The 15485-nt window shown below is 35.2% G+C and overlaps 1 protein-coding gene across 3 annotated transcripts in view; it reads left to right on the plus strand.

Annotated features, from left to right (window-relative positions):
- Window positions 1–108: 108 nt before the first annotated feature.
- SHOC2 (SHOC2 leucine rich repeat scaffold protein) overlaps window positions 109–15485 on the plus strand; it is a 112691-nt gene continuing 97314 nt past the window's right edge. For 2 of the 3 annotated variants that reach the window (XM_032608663.1, XM_032608665.1), the window contains exon 1: window positions 143–214. The gene's annotated coding sequence lies outside the window, so the exon portion shown is untranslated. Of the gene's footprint in view, window positions 215–15485 lie in introns of all 3 variants that reach the window. The other variant, XM_032608664.1, reaches the window with a different exon arrangement.

Consider the following 15485-nt stretch of genomic DNA (forward strand, 5'->3'; position numbering starts at 1 on the left):
TGGCTCCGCCTGTTTTTCTTCCCCAGCGATTGACGGGCCTGCACCGGAGGGGTGGGGCGGGGCGGTAGGAGCGAGAGTGTGTATAGGGGCGGGCGGGCGGGGCGGGGCGAGTGGGGGAGGGGCGGGCGGGGGGCGGCGGTTGGGCAGAGTCGCCTCCGAGGAGGAGGAGGAAGGAGGACGAGCGAGGAGGATGGCGGAGTCGCGGCTCCTGACGGTAACTAGGGGCCGCTGAGGCGGGAGGGTGCCTGTTGGCCGGTTCTTCCTGCCTTCCTTCCTGCCCGTCGGGCGGTCGGGCGGGCTGTCGATAGGGGGAGGCCCCGCGCGTCCTGACAGGCGCGAGCCGGCGGGGCCGGGGCGAGGCCCGAGGGGCCGGGGCCCTGGGAGGCGCCGCCGCCGCCGCTTTCCTGGGTGCTGTCGCCGGGAGGGCCGGGCCCTAGTAGCCGGCTCTCGTGCGGGGCCCACAGCCGAGCACCGAGAGCGAGCCGGCCGGCTGACAGCGTCCGGGGCCGGGCCTGCGGTGGCGGCGGGCGACCAGGACAGCGCCCGGGCGAGGACTAAACCGGCTCGAGAACCGGGGCCGGGGGCGCCCGGAGGACGGTGCTGCTCCACTGGGCTCCCGGGGTCACCGCGCCCAAGCTGCCGGGCGCCCCGTGGGCGTGTGAATCGTTGGCGGGGGCCCTGGCGCGGCGGTAGTGCTATGGGGTGGAGTCTTTCCTCGCCCCTTCCCCAAAGCCCACCGCGCTCTCCCCGTCTCCTCTCCGTTCCTTGAAGAGTGGTGAGTCGGCTTTGGGTGTGTTGCTTGGTGAAGCGAGTTGTAGGCATCCAAGACTGCTCTGTTGGACATACCTAATGGCAACCTCTTTCCGCGGTAGATTTTAGGGACAGAGGAAAAGTACTCTTCTTCCCCCCCCCCCCCCCCCCCCCCCGCCCCATGCTAGAGGCTTCAGGACAAAACGATTTTTCCCCAGCCCCTCAGTATCCATTGTTTTGTACCATCCCCCTCCCCCCCTTTCCTAGGTAGAAGAATAATGACGCCAAGCCATTAATTGCTCCTTTTTTTAAAAAAATCAACAGAGGGTTTGTGTAATTGTGTTAATATGGATGTACAAACAGGTGAAATGAATACCGTTTCGGTAGTTGAAAAGAAGATGCTTTTGAGTGTGTGTGTTTAATTAAGCCTTCAACCCTTGCAGTTGGTGATTTGATTTTCTTGTCTGTTGCTTTGTATTATAATGGGGGTGATGAGAATAAAAGAGGAAGCAATGTTTTGCAACCTACCCAAAAAAATGTTTTCTAAGTCTTTGGGGATGCTGAAGCAAAATTGGGTTGCAGATGTGGACTGTATAGTATTTGCCTCCCTCACGATAAGTACCAACAGTCTACATCTAAGCTTACACCTGTGCAGTTTTGTACACGTCTTCATAAATGTCAGTACTTTCTCGTATCTGCTCAGAATAATGGATAATTGTATCTAAAACTATTTTTTGTTACGTTTTTCAGAATCTTAGGGTACACTTGTGTAACTAAGTATTTTTTATCTAAATGTAGCATCAACACTGAAAGATTGTCTTAATTTAAAAAACCTGTTTATTAGTTGCTAACCTCTACCCTCAGCTTTACATGCCATAGCCCTTGTAACTGTTACTATGTATTTGAAGAGACATAGCTATTGGGTACAATTTGTAACATTCAGTAAGCTTAGTTCATAGTTTGAATCTGTCAAGTGTTGATGTTTTCTATGTGACAGTGACAAGAATTATTAGGAATAAGTATGTAAATGACCATTCCCAACATAAGGATCTTAGACTGAATGTGATAAATCTTTTAAATACTAATTTGGAAATCAGGTACACTGTAAAAGTTTTATTTAATTATGAATATGCATTTAAAAGTAGCAGAGAAATAAAGGCTTTGTCTTAAGTTTTGTGACTTTCAGATGGCTTAAATGTAAGATAAAGCTGACATATAAAACTGTATTCTTGAAATGCCAGTTTGGAGATATGGACTTGGTCTATCTCTAAGGTTACTAATTTTCCCAAAGTGTTCAGTTTTTGAAGAAAACATTTATCTCAGGTTGGCACTTGTTTTCTGGTTTCTGATTGTTAATACAGTTTTCAATTGTTTAAGATTTTCTCTTATTTGTTATGAATTGTTGTGGATTAAAGAGTGATATTAAGAAATACATTAATAACTTGCAGATGGATTTTTTTTTTTTTAGTTTTTAAACTACTGTATTCAGAAAGTTGATCAGAGCTGTGTTTTGATAATTGTAGCAAGTAAGACTCATACAACAACTTGTGAACTAGAAACCAGTCAGAAATGTGAAACATTCCACTTTTCAAAACGAACACTAAAATTATAAATTCTTTTGTTATGCTTGCTGGAATTATACTTTTTAAATATTGTTTCTTCAGTGACTTGGGACAGGGCTTGTCCCACGTTCAAGAGAGATATAAACTGGAATTCTGTGTGGAATGCTCATAGATGGCTTCTGAATAGCTGCTGGTATTTTTTTTGCCTTGGCTTACCTATATGGATTTTGAGGGGAAGCGTGAATAAAATTGAAATTCTTTGTTATCCAGACAGTTAAACTGCATTCATATTTGTTTTAAACATATGCTGGATTATCAATATCTGTTGTGTAATTTAGTATTTCTGTAAGATGTCCTTTAAAACAGTTTAAATAGTTTTTAGATTTTATATATAATCTTATGAGAAAAAATATCAAAATCTGTTGTGTTTTTTTACTAAAAAATATACACTAACCCTGACATACAGATATAAGGATGAAGTTTTTTGGAGGTTGAAGATTAAATGAAAGACTATATCTTTATAGGATTCAGTTCACTATATCATTCATGTATCATTCATGAATGGAAAAGCATAGAATTTATGCTTATAGTAATAAAACCCCCAAACAAGGCCAAAAAACCCCCAAAACAATAAAAAAAAACCCATAAAAACAAGTTGACCCCAAGTCCTTCAGTGAGTTCTGAGGTCTATAGCTTGGGCTTGGTGGAAGTGTTCTTTTTTTTGGGGGTGGTGGTGGTGGTGGTGGTGGTGGTGGAAGTGTTCTTGAACTAGTTTATATCAATTAGGAGAGGAAACTTAGATACAGAAATGTCAAAGTTTTATAAGACTAGTGGGGAATTAGTACATACTTTGTTATAGATGAATTAGAAATTGGCTGTCATTTAGCAGCAGAGTGGTAAAGTACTTTTATGTGGTACTTGAGAAATGAGTACTGCAGATACTAAATTGGTTGCTATTTTTGCTTATTGTTGGACTTACATTTCATGCATTACATGTTATACATTAGGCATATTATAATTAATAATTTAAGGTTAAATCTTTAACCCGCTAAAGAATATATATGTAAAATTTGCTATTCCTGTCTTCTGAATTTTACATTGTATCAAAGTTGTGTGCTGTAGGTCTTTCTGGAAATATTTTTTTCTGTTAATGTAATAAAGTTTGTATTTTCCTAACTATCTACACTGACTTTTAAAATATGAAAAATTTCTGAGTTACAAGGTGACCTATGGTGTGCTTGAACTTGATATATTATAGTGTGTTCTGAAATCTAATTGTCAACCAGTGCAGGTAGAAAAGAGCATGCATAAGTCTAAGAAACTGAGTTATGTTCTAAAATACGTAACTGCATTATTTTAAGGTAAACTAATGTTCCTTCTGTCTTTGGCATTTTCTCCTGATTCCCAGTTTTTCAGCACATCATCTTTAACTCAGCAAATCAAAGTTCTAACATGTGAAAAGAGTATTCTAATTACAGAGGGCTCTTCAGCTTTTGAGATGTTGGTAACATATGTGCTTTTTGAGAAAGTATGATATTGCCATTATCAAGATTTAAAGAACTAATTAGATTATTTCACACTATATGTCTCATTCCAACTTTTCTAAAGATTAGAACTGATTGCAAAAAGTAGCTCATGCTGTAAAAGGTAAAGGTTTTTTTATCGGAAAGAATGAACATATTGCTTGAAGCTAAAACATTACAGGTGATCTTAAAAGAGGGTATAATTGGTCCCTATGTGAAATGAACCTGAAAGACTTTTATGAAGTATTTTGGCATGTCTATCTTCTAATGTTCATAGCACTGTGAACACACAGTTTAAGCATTTTATTTGCCCTCAAACACTATTTATAAATCTTGAAAATATAATTAAGTAATTTCACAGTTGACAGATAAGTCTTTTTTCTTTTAGTTTTTCTGATGTCTTTGAGGTAAAGTGGAATGACTTTTTCTGACACAGATAATGTCTAGAATTTTGAGTTAGTTTCATCAGTTAAATTTGGGCTTTCTCAGTGTCCACTGTTGTGTTGTACAACAGTTCTTCTTGCTTTCAGGACTTTAACAATTTTGCAGATAGTCTTTAAGTTAGCTTTAAAATTTTGTTCTATAAATATTTCTTACTAACTTATTTCTTACTAACTTACTAATTTCATACTCACTAATGTCATAGACCTTCTACTGAGTGCCGTGTGTGTCCCATACTGTGAGGGAACAGGAATAAATATACTATGTTTCCTGCTTTCAGTAAGTTCATGGTTTGTTGCATGAACGGGACAAACAGTAAATTGTTTTACAATGTGACAAGCGCTTTGATAGTAGTATACACTGAAGAACTCAGATGAGTTAAGATTCAGACTGCCTGTATAACCAGCAATGCTTACTGAAGGTTACAACCTGAACTAACTCTTGAGGAATAAGTTGGATAGGTAGAGGGTAGAAAAAGCATAGAAGTTAGAGATGTGAAGGTCCATTGGAGAACTGCAGGGAATAACAATTTGGAGTCCATGTATGACCTAATCTTTTAAGTGATACAGTAGGCTCTCATTAAAGTTATCATTTTTAGAGATTGTTCTGTCTTGTGTACCTCATTTAATTTGGGCCTTGAACTATGGATCTCCATTAATGTTGGGGAGCTGCTCCAAATTATTATTTAAAACTTTTAACTGTATATTTTCCATTAATATTTTAATTAAATACAAGAACATATCAGCCTAATGTGGAATAATTCTGAGAATTAGAACTTGGATAATGATAAAATGTTTCAAAATCATATTTAAATATATATTTCTCAGCATGTATGCATCACGTTAAGGTAACATTTATGAATTTCCTTCCTTAGAACTCACGGTAAGGTTTTATTATACCAGCATTTAAAATGTACTCTTCTGAGAACATTAAAAACACCTCTTCGGGCTTCCCTGGTGGCGCAGTGGTTGGGAATCTGCCTGCCAATGCAGGGGACACGGGTTCGTGCCCCAGTCCAGGAAGATCCCATGCGCGTCCGGAGCCTGTGCTCTGCAACAGGGAGAGGCCACAACAGTGAGAGGCCCGCATACCGCAAAAAAAAAAGCACAAAAAAACCACAAAACAACAAAAACAACCTCTTCTCATACTTATTTCAAAGTGTCACTGTTTGCTTTAGGTAAGTCAGACTGATCAGCAGTTATATCCTGGTAGAAGTCTTTATATGGCTTTATATGATTTAAAAGTTCTCTGAACTTGAATATTAAGTAATTTTTCATATAGTATGATTTAATATTTATTTGAGGGCACAATGAGGGACCTTATTTGTCATTCCAAGCTTCATTCCCTCCAAAATGCCATAGTTTTCCCATTTAAAATTTCTTGTGTTGCCTTTTTTTTTTTTGGTTTTGATTCTTCCTGTTATTTTCATTATAGAAATCTGAGAAATCCTTTTTAAATGTTCACGTTTTAGCAATTACCTCATAAATATTATAACATTTCACTTATCTCAAGGTTATTTTTTAGGAAACTAAAACGTTTCTGGTATCATCTCTTTGGATACAACCCCATGCTCTCTGCACCTGGCTAACTTCCTATAATTGCCCTTCAGGCCTCCATATCATATCCTTGGGGAGGCCTTTGATCTCTAGTTAGGTTCTCCTGTTTTAAGGTCCCTTACCACACCTGTATTTCCTTTTTATAACACTAAATTATTTTTGTAATGATGTGTTTGTCTGTTTTTTTGCTAGACTGTAAGCTTCATGATGAGCATCAAGTATGTCCGCCGCCTTTACTACCATTTCTCCAGTATACAATGTCTTGACTTTGTAGGCTCTTAATAGAAAATTAGTTTAATAGTCTCGGGCCCCCAAACAAACAGGCCACTGAAAAGAACAAAGAGTTGTCATAGTGCTTTTGCTCTTAAACACATTTCCTGCTCTTAGAATCCCCTAGGTCTTAATTGAGGGCTCTCTAAACCCTTATAATGTACAATTTTAAAAAGTTTGTTAACCAAATGTAAAAAGGACTGGGGTACTCCTCGAGGCCACATGAAAGTTGAAAATAAGAGCAAGGGTAAAATACTTAAAAAGCAGGTATAACACATTTAAAAGAATATAGAAGTTTAAGGCAAATTTATGGGATAAACATTTGAAATCTTTTTAAGATGTCATTTGTTTTATATGGAGAACAGTGTAGCAAAAATGATGTAGGATCATGATGAGATCAATTGCTGTTAGTAAATTTTGTTAAAGATGACGCAGGAGCATGTATTATATTTCAGAAAGATTTCCATCTAAAATGATACAGTTAAGAATTTTAATGTGTTAATCTTTTGTTATTGGGAAGATTCGCTTAATGAGACGAAACGTAATAGGTATTGTAAGTATTTACTGAGTAAAACCAAGTTGAAGCAAATAATTGTCTGAAAGTACTGAATCAGTGCAGTATAATATTACTGCCTTAAAGTTTGTAGGTTTTATACCTACCATGTGTTTCTTTATGTACTGAGGTATGAAATATGTAAAATTGAGTAACAACATGTTTTCATCAGTTTTGAATGAAAACATACCTGTTGCAGTGATATGACAAAATGACATAAATATTTCTGCAACTTTTAAACTGTTAAAGAGAGTAAGTTTTGTTTATTTATTTATTTTTGGTATTTCTTGGTAACCTGGACTAGAAAAATTAGATTGCAGGTCATAATTACTTCTTTGCTTGGGTGACCTGAAATAGATTATATTTAATTCAACTTTGTTTTTTATATCTTCTGGGATAAAGAATTTGATATTTCACTGAAGGGCTTTAGTTCTGGTTCATATAAATTGCATTTTGTCTTAGTTTTGTAACCTGTTGAATTCTCTGAGTATTATAATGATGGGTAAAAGAGCTAGTTATTTCTTATTTGTTGCTAAAACAAATATTGGTTTATCTACCATGTGTTAATTACAGTTTTAAACTCATAGAAATGGGATGCTTATATACCAGGGAGCTTAAAATAGTTAGGTTTTATGATTTAATCTTGAAAATAGTTACTTCTGTACTTTGGAAGTAGGGATTTGAAATTCTTAATACTAGAAATATGGCCTAGTTTCAGAACACCCACTAAGCAACTGTGGAAACTCAGCATGTTAAATGGTTTGTAGTGCTGCAATATTTTTTAATTTTTCCCACCTCCTGTTATATAATAGCTTATAGTAGTACGCACAGAACATGAGTATTTAGGACAAGAACAAAGTGTATTGAAGTGCCAAAACATGTGAGACTGTCGGGCTTTGGGCAGTAAGGACCTAAAGGTGATCAAATATAATGATGGTCAGTGAGTGAGTGAGTGAGTGACGTAGATCAGGTAGTAATGTTTTAGGTTGCAAATAAGGCATGAAAAGCAAGAATTGTTTTGGGGCTTGAGAAAAATGACTTTTTAAAAATGGAGTCACTATTTTTGAAGCACAAACATTAAAAAAAATTCTATTAAAATTTAATATTTTTATTTAAAAAGTTTGACAACTGATGTAAACATTTCCATGATGCTTGTGTACAGGACTTAAATATTTCAGTGGAAATAATTTTAAACATTTCCCGTAGAATGTTGTGCAACCCAAACGTTGCAGCATTGTGTCAGACTGTGAGAACCAGATACTGAAACTGATTAGAAACTAAATATAAAGAATGAAATCCACTAGTTTATATCCATGGTTCAGGATAGTATATTGTGAAGGCATTTGATAAAACATACTTTTACCAGCTTATTTTGTTAATTAAAAAAGGGACTGAGTTGATTTACACTAATTATAATATCAAGCAAATGGATATTAGAGTTAAATGTCTCAGTTTAAAGATTTTTGTGATATGAAAAAGGAATGACAATAAATTTGCCTTAAAAGTAAGCTATATAATTTTTATAGAGTCAGCTCTGTCAACAACACTTTGATGCATAACTAATTATCTGCATACAAAAATATAAAAAACTTATCTGACCTTTTTTCAACAGGAGCACACTTATGCCTGACATTTCCATACACACACACACACACACACACTGTGATAATTGATATAATAATAATGATCCTGTGGTAAGATCTTGAAGATTTTTGTTTTATCAAAGAAAGTTGAAATTGTTTCATATAATTGAAGTTTTGCTATATTTTATTATATTCAAATTCTTTGAAGATGAATGATCTGCAAATGTAGATTCATGTCTAAAAATACAAATAATTTATTAATTGACACATCTTTTTTCTGACCATACCATTATCCAGTTTTTATAACTAACAATTTGATAATATTTGAGTTGCTTCTGAGAGTAATTGAAATTAAGTAAGGCCAAATAATGTTTTTCGTTTCTGGCATAATTTAAGTACTATATCACTTGCAACCTGCACATTACTAAATGGGATTTACATCTTTGTGGTGTAAGAATTTTTTTACATCACAGCTTCTGTAAAGTAGGTGGGAATCATATTTTGCAATTATAGTCACACAATAGTAGATGGTACATACCAGTTGGGAACTGGTTAGATTTAATGTGTTAAATTACAAAAATAAATGTGTGGGTTTTTTTTTAATGTATATTCAAAACTATAAGCGAGGGATGCCTGTCAATATTTAGAGTAGCTTCTGATGGGAGAAATTCTTTATTAACCCTAAGTTAAATTGGGCCTGGTTGCTCAACGTATTTCTTTTGATCTTGTATGAGGAAGATTTTTTGCTTTGGGATATTTTAAAAAATGTAATACAGAGATAACAAGATTATATTTTTAAGGCCCAAAATGCGCGGTGTAAATCCTATTTTAACAGCTATTAGGACGACTAGATAAATAATTAGTTGAACATACGGTCTTCATCTAAATAATCTCAAAAATGAACTCTGTGAATGTGAGAAAGGCTATTTGTTTTATAATAATGGCAACTTATTAAATACTGATGCTTAAATATAAGATACCTTCTTTGAGACCACACTTCTAATTTTGCTATGTGTAGTAAATTTTTTTTTGTTTATATTTTTTTCTGACAGTTTCTGAAAAATAGTTTATAGAATGAGTAATGGAAAGGATTTATAATCAGATAAGACCTAGTGAAAGAATGTGTGGGTTTATACATACAAAAACAAAGCAGTTAAATGTAATTAAGTTTTAGCTTAAAAGTACTGAAAATCATTTGTTTAAGTTGAAAATACTTTGTGAATACTGTAGTCACCTTAGTGCCTATAACCTAAGATAGCAATTACATTTTATCTCTTGTGCTTTACACTGATAATTAGGTAACCAGCTTTTTGATTTATTGCCAATTAGCCCATGTTAAATGAAGAGTAAAGTGTATGTTGGGAATACTTAGGTTCTGTGTGACGACTTGAGTTCATTGGAAAGAAAGGCAGTTTAAACAAATATTCACAAGCACATCTTTTTTTGAGATTGTGTGGCATAAGAGTTTTTCAGATAAAGTTTGCTCAAGATATTTGATGTTTATTATTATATCTTAATCATATTGAGACATTTAAATCCCTTCTACCCCACCCCTGCCTTTTCTTTCGCTGGAGAATCTTGCAATTTATATATATATAGTGAGTTGAAGTGTTATACAAGAGGGCTGTAGTCTCAGTTATGGATTGACTTTTAGGTTGAGTAAACAAATTTTCAGTTCTTTGCTTAAAACTTCTGTTTGCTCAGAATCAAAATTACGTAATAAGTCTTATTCCTTCCCATAAGGAAGAACACCAGATTTCTTGAAAAAGTCTCATGTATTTGCTACTATATAAAATTTAGTCCTTGTCCATGTCAGTCCAAACTATTTCATCTTGCCTCTTTACCACAGGGGAAAAGCTGAATGAATGACTTTAGAGGTGCTATGAGTTGTACACTCTTGGCATGATTCTAATTAACATGGACTAATACAGAGCATTTTATTTCTTTATTTACAGCTATTTCTTTAGCCTCCATGAAAAGTACTCTCACCTCATGTTCACTCATGCTGTTTAAGGATGTGTTTTTCCATTTCTCTCTGAACAATAACATTCCCTTGAACATGTTAATTTTGGATGCTTTCTTGATCTTTGGTCTTCCAGTTTTGAAGATTCCTTTTTTTGACTTTTGAACTACAGAAATATATAGCTTTATGTGATTTGGAGGGGAGAGCAGTTTATTGTCCTTTAAACTACTTAAAAGAGTAAGGAGCATTTCAGATCTTTAAAAACAAAGGAAAATAGTTGAAATCTTGCCATTTTTAGGTATTTATTAAAAAATCGGAGTGATTTAGAGTTAATTTTAAGTAGAGTATAGGGAAACTATGCAATGAGACAAGGTTTTTGTCTTTGCTTATTGTTCAACTGTCTTCAGCAAGTGTTTAATACATGCTTATTGAGTGCTTAATAAAAAGTTAATAGTATCTTTGAAGTTGTAAAGTACTTTAGAGTAGAAATTGTAAGGAGGCTGCTATTTAGTAGGGTAGATAAAGCCAAGTTAACAAATATTTATAATTCTTTCAGTAAATATAACTCCCAGGTATTATTTATAACTATTAGGATACAACTGTGAAAAAGACAAAAGGCTCCCAGTTTTCCCACTACTTTAAATGAGAGAGTCAGACAACTAACCTGACAAGTATGATACAGTGTGAAAAATATTCTAATGGGGGAGTTTTAAATGGGAACACAGAGCAGGGGGAGGCAGTATTCAGAAAGGCTTTTGAGTAGTCAAGAAAGGCTTCCCTGACTTCTGAACTGAGATCTGAAGGATACATGGAGTTAGCTCAATGAAGAACTGTAAACCTGTTTCTGGTCGAATGAAACAGCTCATGCAAAGTCCTGGGGACAAGAGATAGCAGGACTTGCTATGGGATCTGAAAGAAGTTCATGTGACCAGAGGACAAGGTGGGGAATGTTGGAGTTATGGCAGGCTAAGTCAGGGGCCAGATATTGAAAGGCTTGGTAGTTATTGCTAAGAATTTTGGATTTTATCCTGAGGGCTGTGTTTGTGGGGCCACCTACTCTCCCCTCCAAGTGTTCTAAATTGGACAGTTGCTTGATTAGATTTGAATATTTGAATGATCACTCTAATTACAGTGTAGTGGTTAGGTTAGGGACAGGATGGGAAGTGCATGTTGTGAGACCAGTTACAAAGCTGTTAGAGGAGAGTATTCAGTGTACCCTGGAACAGGGTAGTGGCAATGAGAATGAAGAGAAGTTGAAGAGTCAGGAGAAGTTTTATGGGAAGAATGGGTAGGATTTAGTAATTGTTAGGATATGAAAGTTGAAGGAGAGAGAGGAGTCAGGATGATTACAGGATTCCTGACTCCCTCCCACTCTTTTTAGTTGATTCCTTCTTAGGTGTTATCTCTTTTAAGAAGAAGCCTGAGTCCCCCAAACTCCAAGGCTGGTTTAAGTGCCTTCTCTTTGTGCTTCAACAGCTCTTACCACACTATGTTTTTTGCCTTTTCCACTTGTTGGTGAGCTTACAGGTAAGGACTTCGCCTTGTTATTGTTGCATACTTAGCATCTTGCACAGTGCATAGCATTTAGTATGTATTAAATAAAATGTTGACTGGATGAAAATATAGTTTTTATATTTATAAAAATTGAAATATTCATAAATGGAGGGAAAGACTGGTTTCTGAACTGCCAATATTCAAAAACTTGGTTTATAACTTCAATGTGAATCAGATCACTCCAGGTACTTTTGAATATCTCTTGTAAAACAATGTACATTACAATTCACATCTGAAGTATTGAATATATTTAGTTCCTCATGAGCTGTTGTAGACTAATTTAAATGGGCTTTGATTATGTTGAGCTCCTCTTGTATTATATATTCAGGTTTTCTTTATAAATATATTTTATTATCCTTTGTCAGGTTAAAAGTGAACATAACCAAACTATCATTTTCTGTTTCAAAATGAACATACCTTCCCCCCCTCCCTGATTATAAAAGGAGGGAATGCTTATTGTATATATTAAAAAAACACAGAGATAAATAAAAGTGAAAGCCATCCTAATAACCAAGGGTAAACATTGCTATCATTTGATGGGTGTTTTTTAGACTTTAAGATTTTATATATATTTATATATATATAATAGATGAACAATATGATTAAGTTAAAAAAATCGAGAGAAAATATTATATATAATTACATGTATTTATATGTGTATGTATATATATATGCATATATATATATACACACACACATATATATCTCCTTCATTGGAAGAATTCTGATAACTAGTATGTAAACAAATAACTCAATAGTAATGGGGTGCTAAACTTAAATTCCTACAGGAGATCAGGCAGGTAACATAAGTGAACTCAGTAAGGTTAATATATGAGATTGTTGAGTTGGAGAGCACTGGGTGGGCACAACTTCTATTTAGCACCAGTTGCTTTTTGTCATTAAGAAATGTTAACCCAGTGGTGCCCACTTCTTTTGAATTTTTAAAAATGAAAGTAGAGGTCTGAATTTGTATGTGAAGCTCCCATTTATTAAATATTGGCACTGTAAGAAAAATTTAAACCACAATGTGTGTTAAACATAGTGTAGCTATGGTCTGTTTTTTGTCTGAATACCACAAATAGTGAAAGAATGGAAAGATTTGTTCACCCTCACTAATCAAGGAAGTATAGATTACATAATATATCATTTTTCATACATCAGATTGACAAAAACGAGAACAAATAATAATTGGCAATATTGGGAGAGTATAAATTGATGCCATCTCTTTAGAAGAAGACAGTTTGGAACTACCCATAAATATTTAAAATGCACATTAGATTTGGCCAAACAGTCTGCTTTCAGGAATCTGCTTTATGGAAATACTGGTTCCTGTGTATGAAGATTTATGTTGGTTGAAGCATTGTTTGTACTGGCCAAAAAAAAAAGGCTAATAGAAGCAACCTAAATGTCAGTTGATATGAGAATGATTAAGTAAATTATGGTGTAGTCATACCACAAATTATAGCAATGAAAAGGAATGAAGTATATCTGTATTCTTGTATAGAAAGAGTCCATAATTTACTGTTTATCATTTGTGAACAAAGTTATAATTTTATACATAAATTTATACTGCATGTATATGCTGTCATTTTAAATGTCTAAATAATACTCCATTGTGTGGCACCATAATTTATTGAGACTACTGATGTACATGTAGGTTATTTCTAATGTTTTGCTATTTATATGCACATTGCTATGAACACTTTTTAACATTTGTATTTGTAGTGTTGTCTCCAAAGATAAATACCCTTTGTATATTATGTAGTAACATATTAAATATCTGAACTTTCATAGGTACTTTGAAGAAATACATTTGTCTCTGAGAGTTTGCTATTTATGACCTTTGATCTGAGTAAACATACCTTAGGCATAGTAGTCAGAGAACTAATCAGAAAAATAGCATTGTGTTCAGTCATCCTAGATTCCTTAACATTTTTAAGGGTACTGATTTTTAAGTACTGATTTTTATCTGATCAGTATATGCTTATGATACAAAGTCCAAAAGATACAGACATGTGAAGCAAATCTCTCTCCCACTCTGAAACCTCTTCTGCCTGGTTTCCCTTCCTAGGAAACCACTATCAGTTTTGTGTGTACCTCTACAGATAATTTATATATATATATAAGCATATATTAATATATTAATTTTTTCATAAATGATAGCATACTATGCTGTTCTACAGCTGGGTTTTTCTCACTTAACTATAACTAATCTAATACTTATGCAGTGCTTTGTATGTTCTAGGCCCTTTTCTAAAAAGCATTTTGGTATTCATTATTAATCTTCTTCACAACCTTGAGAGTTGTGATAATATTATTTATCCCCTTCTTACAGAGGAAGAAACTGAGGCATAGAAATTTTAAGTAAAATGCTAATAAGTTGTGGAGCTAGAAGTTCAACTCCAGCAGTCTGTCTGCAGAGTCCTTACTATTAGCCAGTATGCTTTACTATCTCAATTGTTTAATACCAGTACATGGTTGTTGCCCCATTCTTTTAAATAATTACATAATATTTCACTGAATAAAAAATAATTTATGTAACCAGGCCCTTGGTGATGGATATTTAGGTTATTTGAATATATTGTTACATATAGTGTTACAGTGAATATCCTTGTGTCTATATAATACCTATGTCATTTTGAACATATAGAATCTGCCTGTATTTCATTTTCATCCTTTCAAATTTGGGCGAGGTGGGGTGAATCTAGTACGCATAGTTATATTTTGTTTTGTGATCTACTATCAGACTTTTTCCTTTAATGAGTGTATTTAGTTCATCTATATTTATTATACTATCTATATTTATGCTTTTTCCTCATCTTTTATAGCTAAGAGATTAAGACATAGATCGAGCTGTAACAATTGAAGTATACTTAAAGGTATAAAGCGTACAGTATAAAGGTGTAAGCACACCTTAGTCCATTTCCTCTCCAGTTTTTGTTGGTTATATAACAGCATTGTTGGGATTGTAATATATACATTATATTCTGTAGCCATAAACATCTCTCTCTTTTTTTTAAAGTCTAAGACCAATAATGAAATGGAATTTATGCTCAAAACTTGTCCTTTTGTCAGTAGTTTTTCTTTTTTTCTTCCAGTTTTATTAAGATATACTTGATACACAGCCCTGTGTAAGTTTAAGGTTTACAGCATAATGATTTGACTTATGTACATCATAAAATGATTACCATAATAGATTTAGTGAACATCCATCATCTGATATAGATATGAATTAAAGATTTGTACAAATTAAAGAAATAGAAAAACTTTTTTTTCCTGTGATGAGAACTCTTAGGATTTACTCTCTTAACAACTTTCATATGTAACATATAGCAGTGTTAATTATGTTTATCATGCTGTGCATTGCATCCCTAGTACTTGTTTATCTTATAACTGGAAGTTTGTACCTTTTTTTTTTTGCGGTACGCGGGCCTCTCACTGTTGTGGCCTCTCCCGTTGCGGAGCACAGGCTCCGGACGCGCAGGCTCAGCGGCCATGGCTCACGGGCCCAGCCGCTCTGCAGCATGTGGGATCTTCCCGGACCGGGGCACGAACCCGTATCCCCTGCATCGGCAGGCGGACTCTCAACCACTGCGCCACCAGGGAAGCCCGAAGTTTGTACCTTTTGACTGCCTTCATCTAATCTCCCCTCCCCCTATGGTAACCACAGATCTGATCTATTTTTCTTTCAGGTTTTTTTGGTTTGTTTTTGAAGTATAATTGACCTACA

Source organism: Phocoena sinus, chromosome 16 (assembly GCF_008692025.1).
Source record: "Phocoena sinus isolate mPhoSin1 chromosome 16, mPhoSin1.pri, whole genome shotgun sequence".
In the NCBI taxonomy this organism is placed as follows: domain Eukaryota; kingdom Metazoa; phylum Chordata; class Mammalia; order Artiodactyla; family Phocoenidae; genus Phocoena; species Phocoena sinus.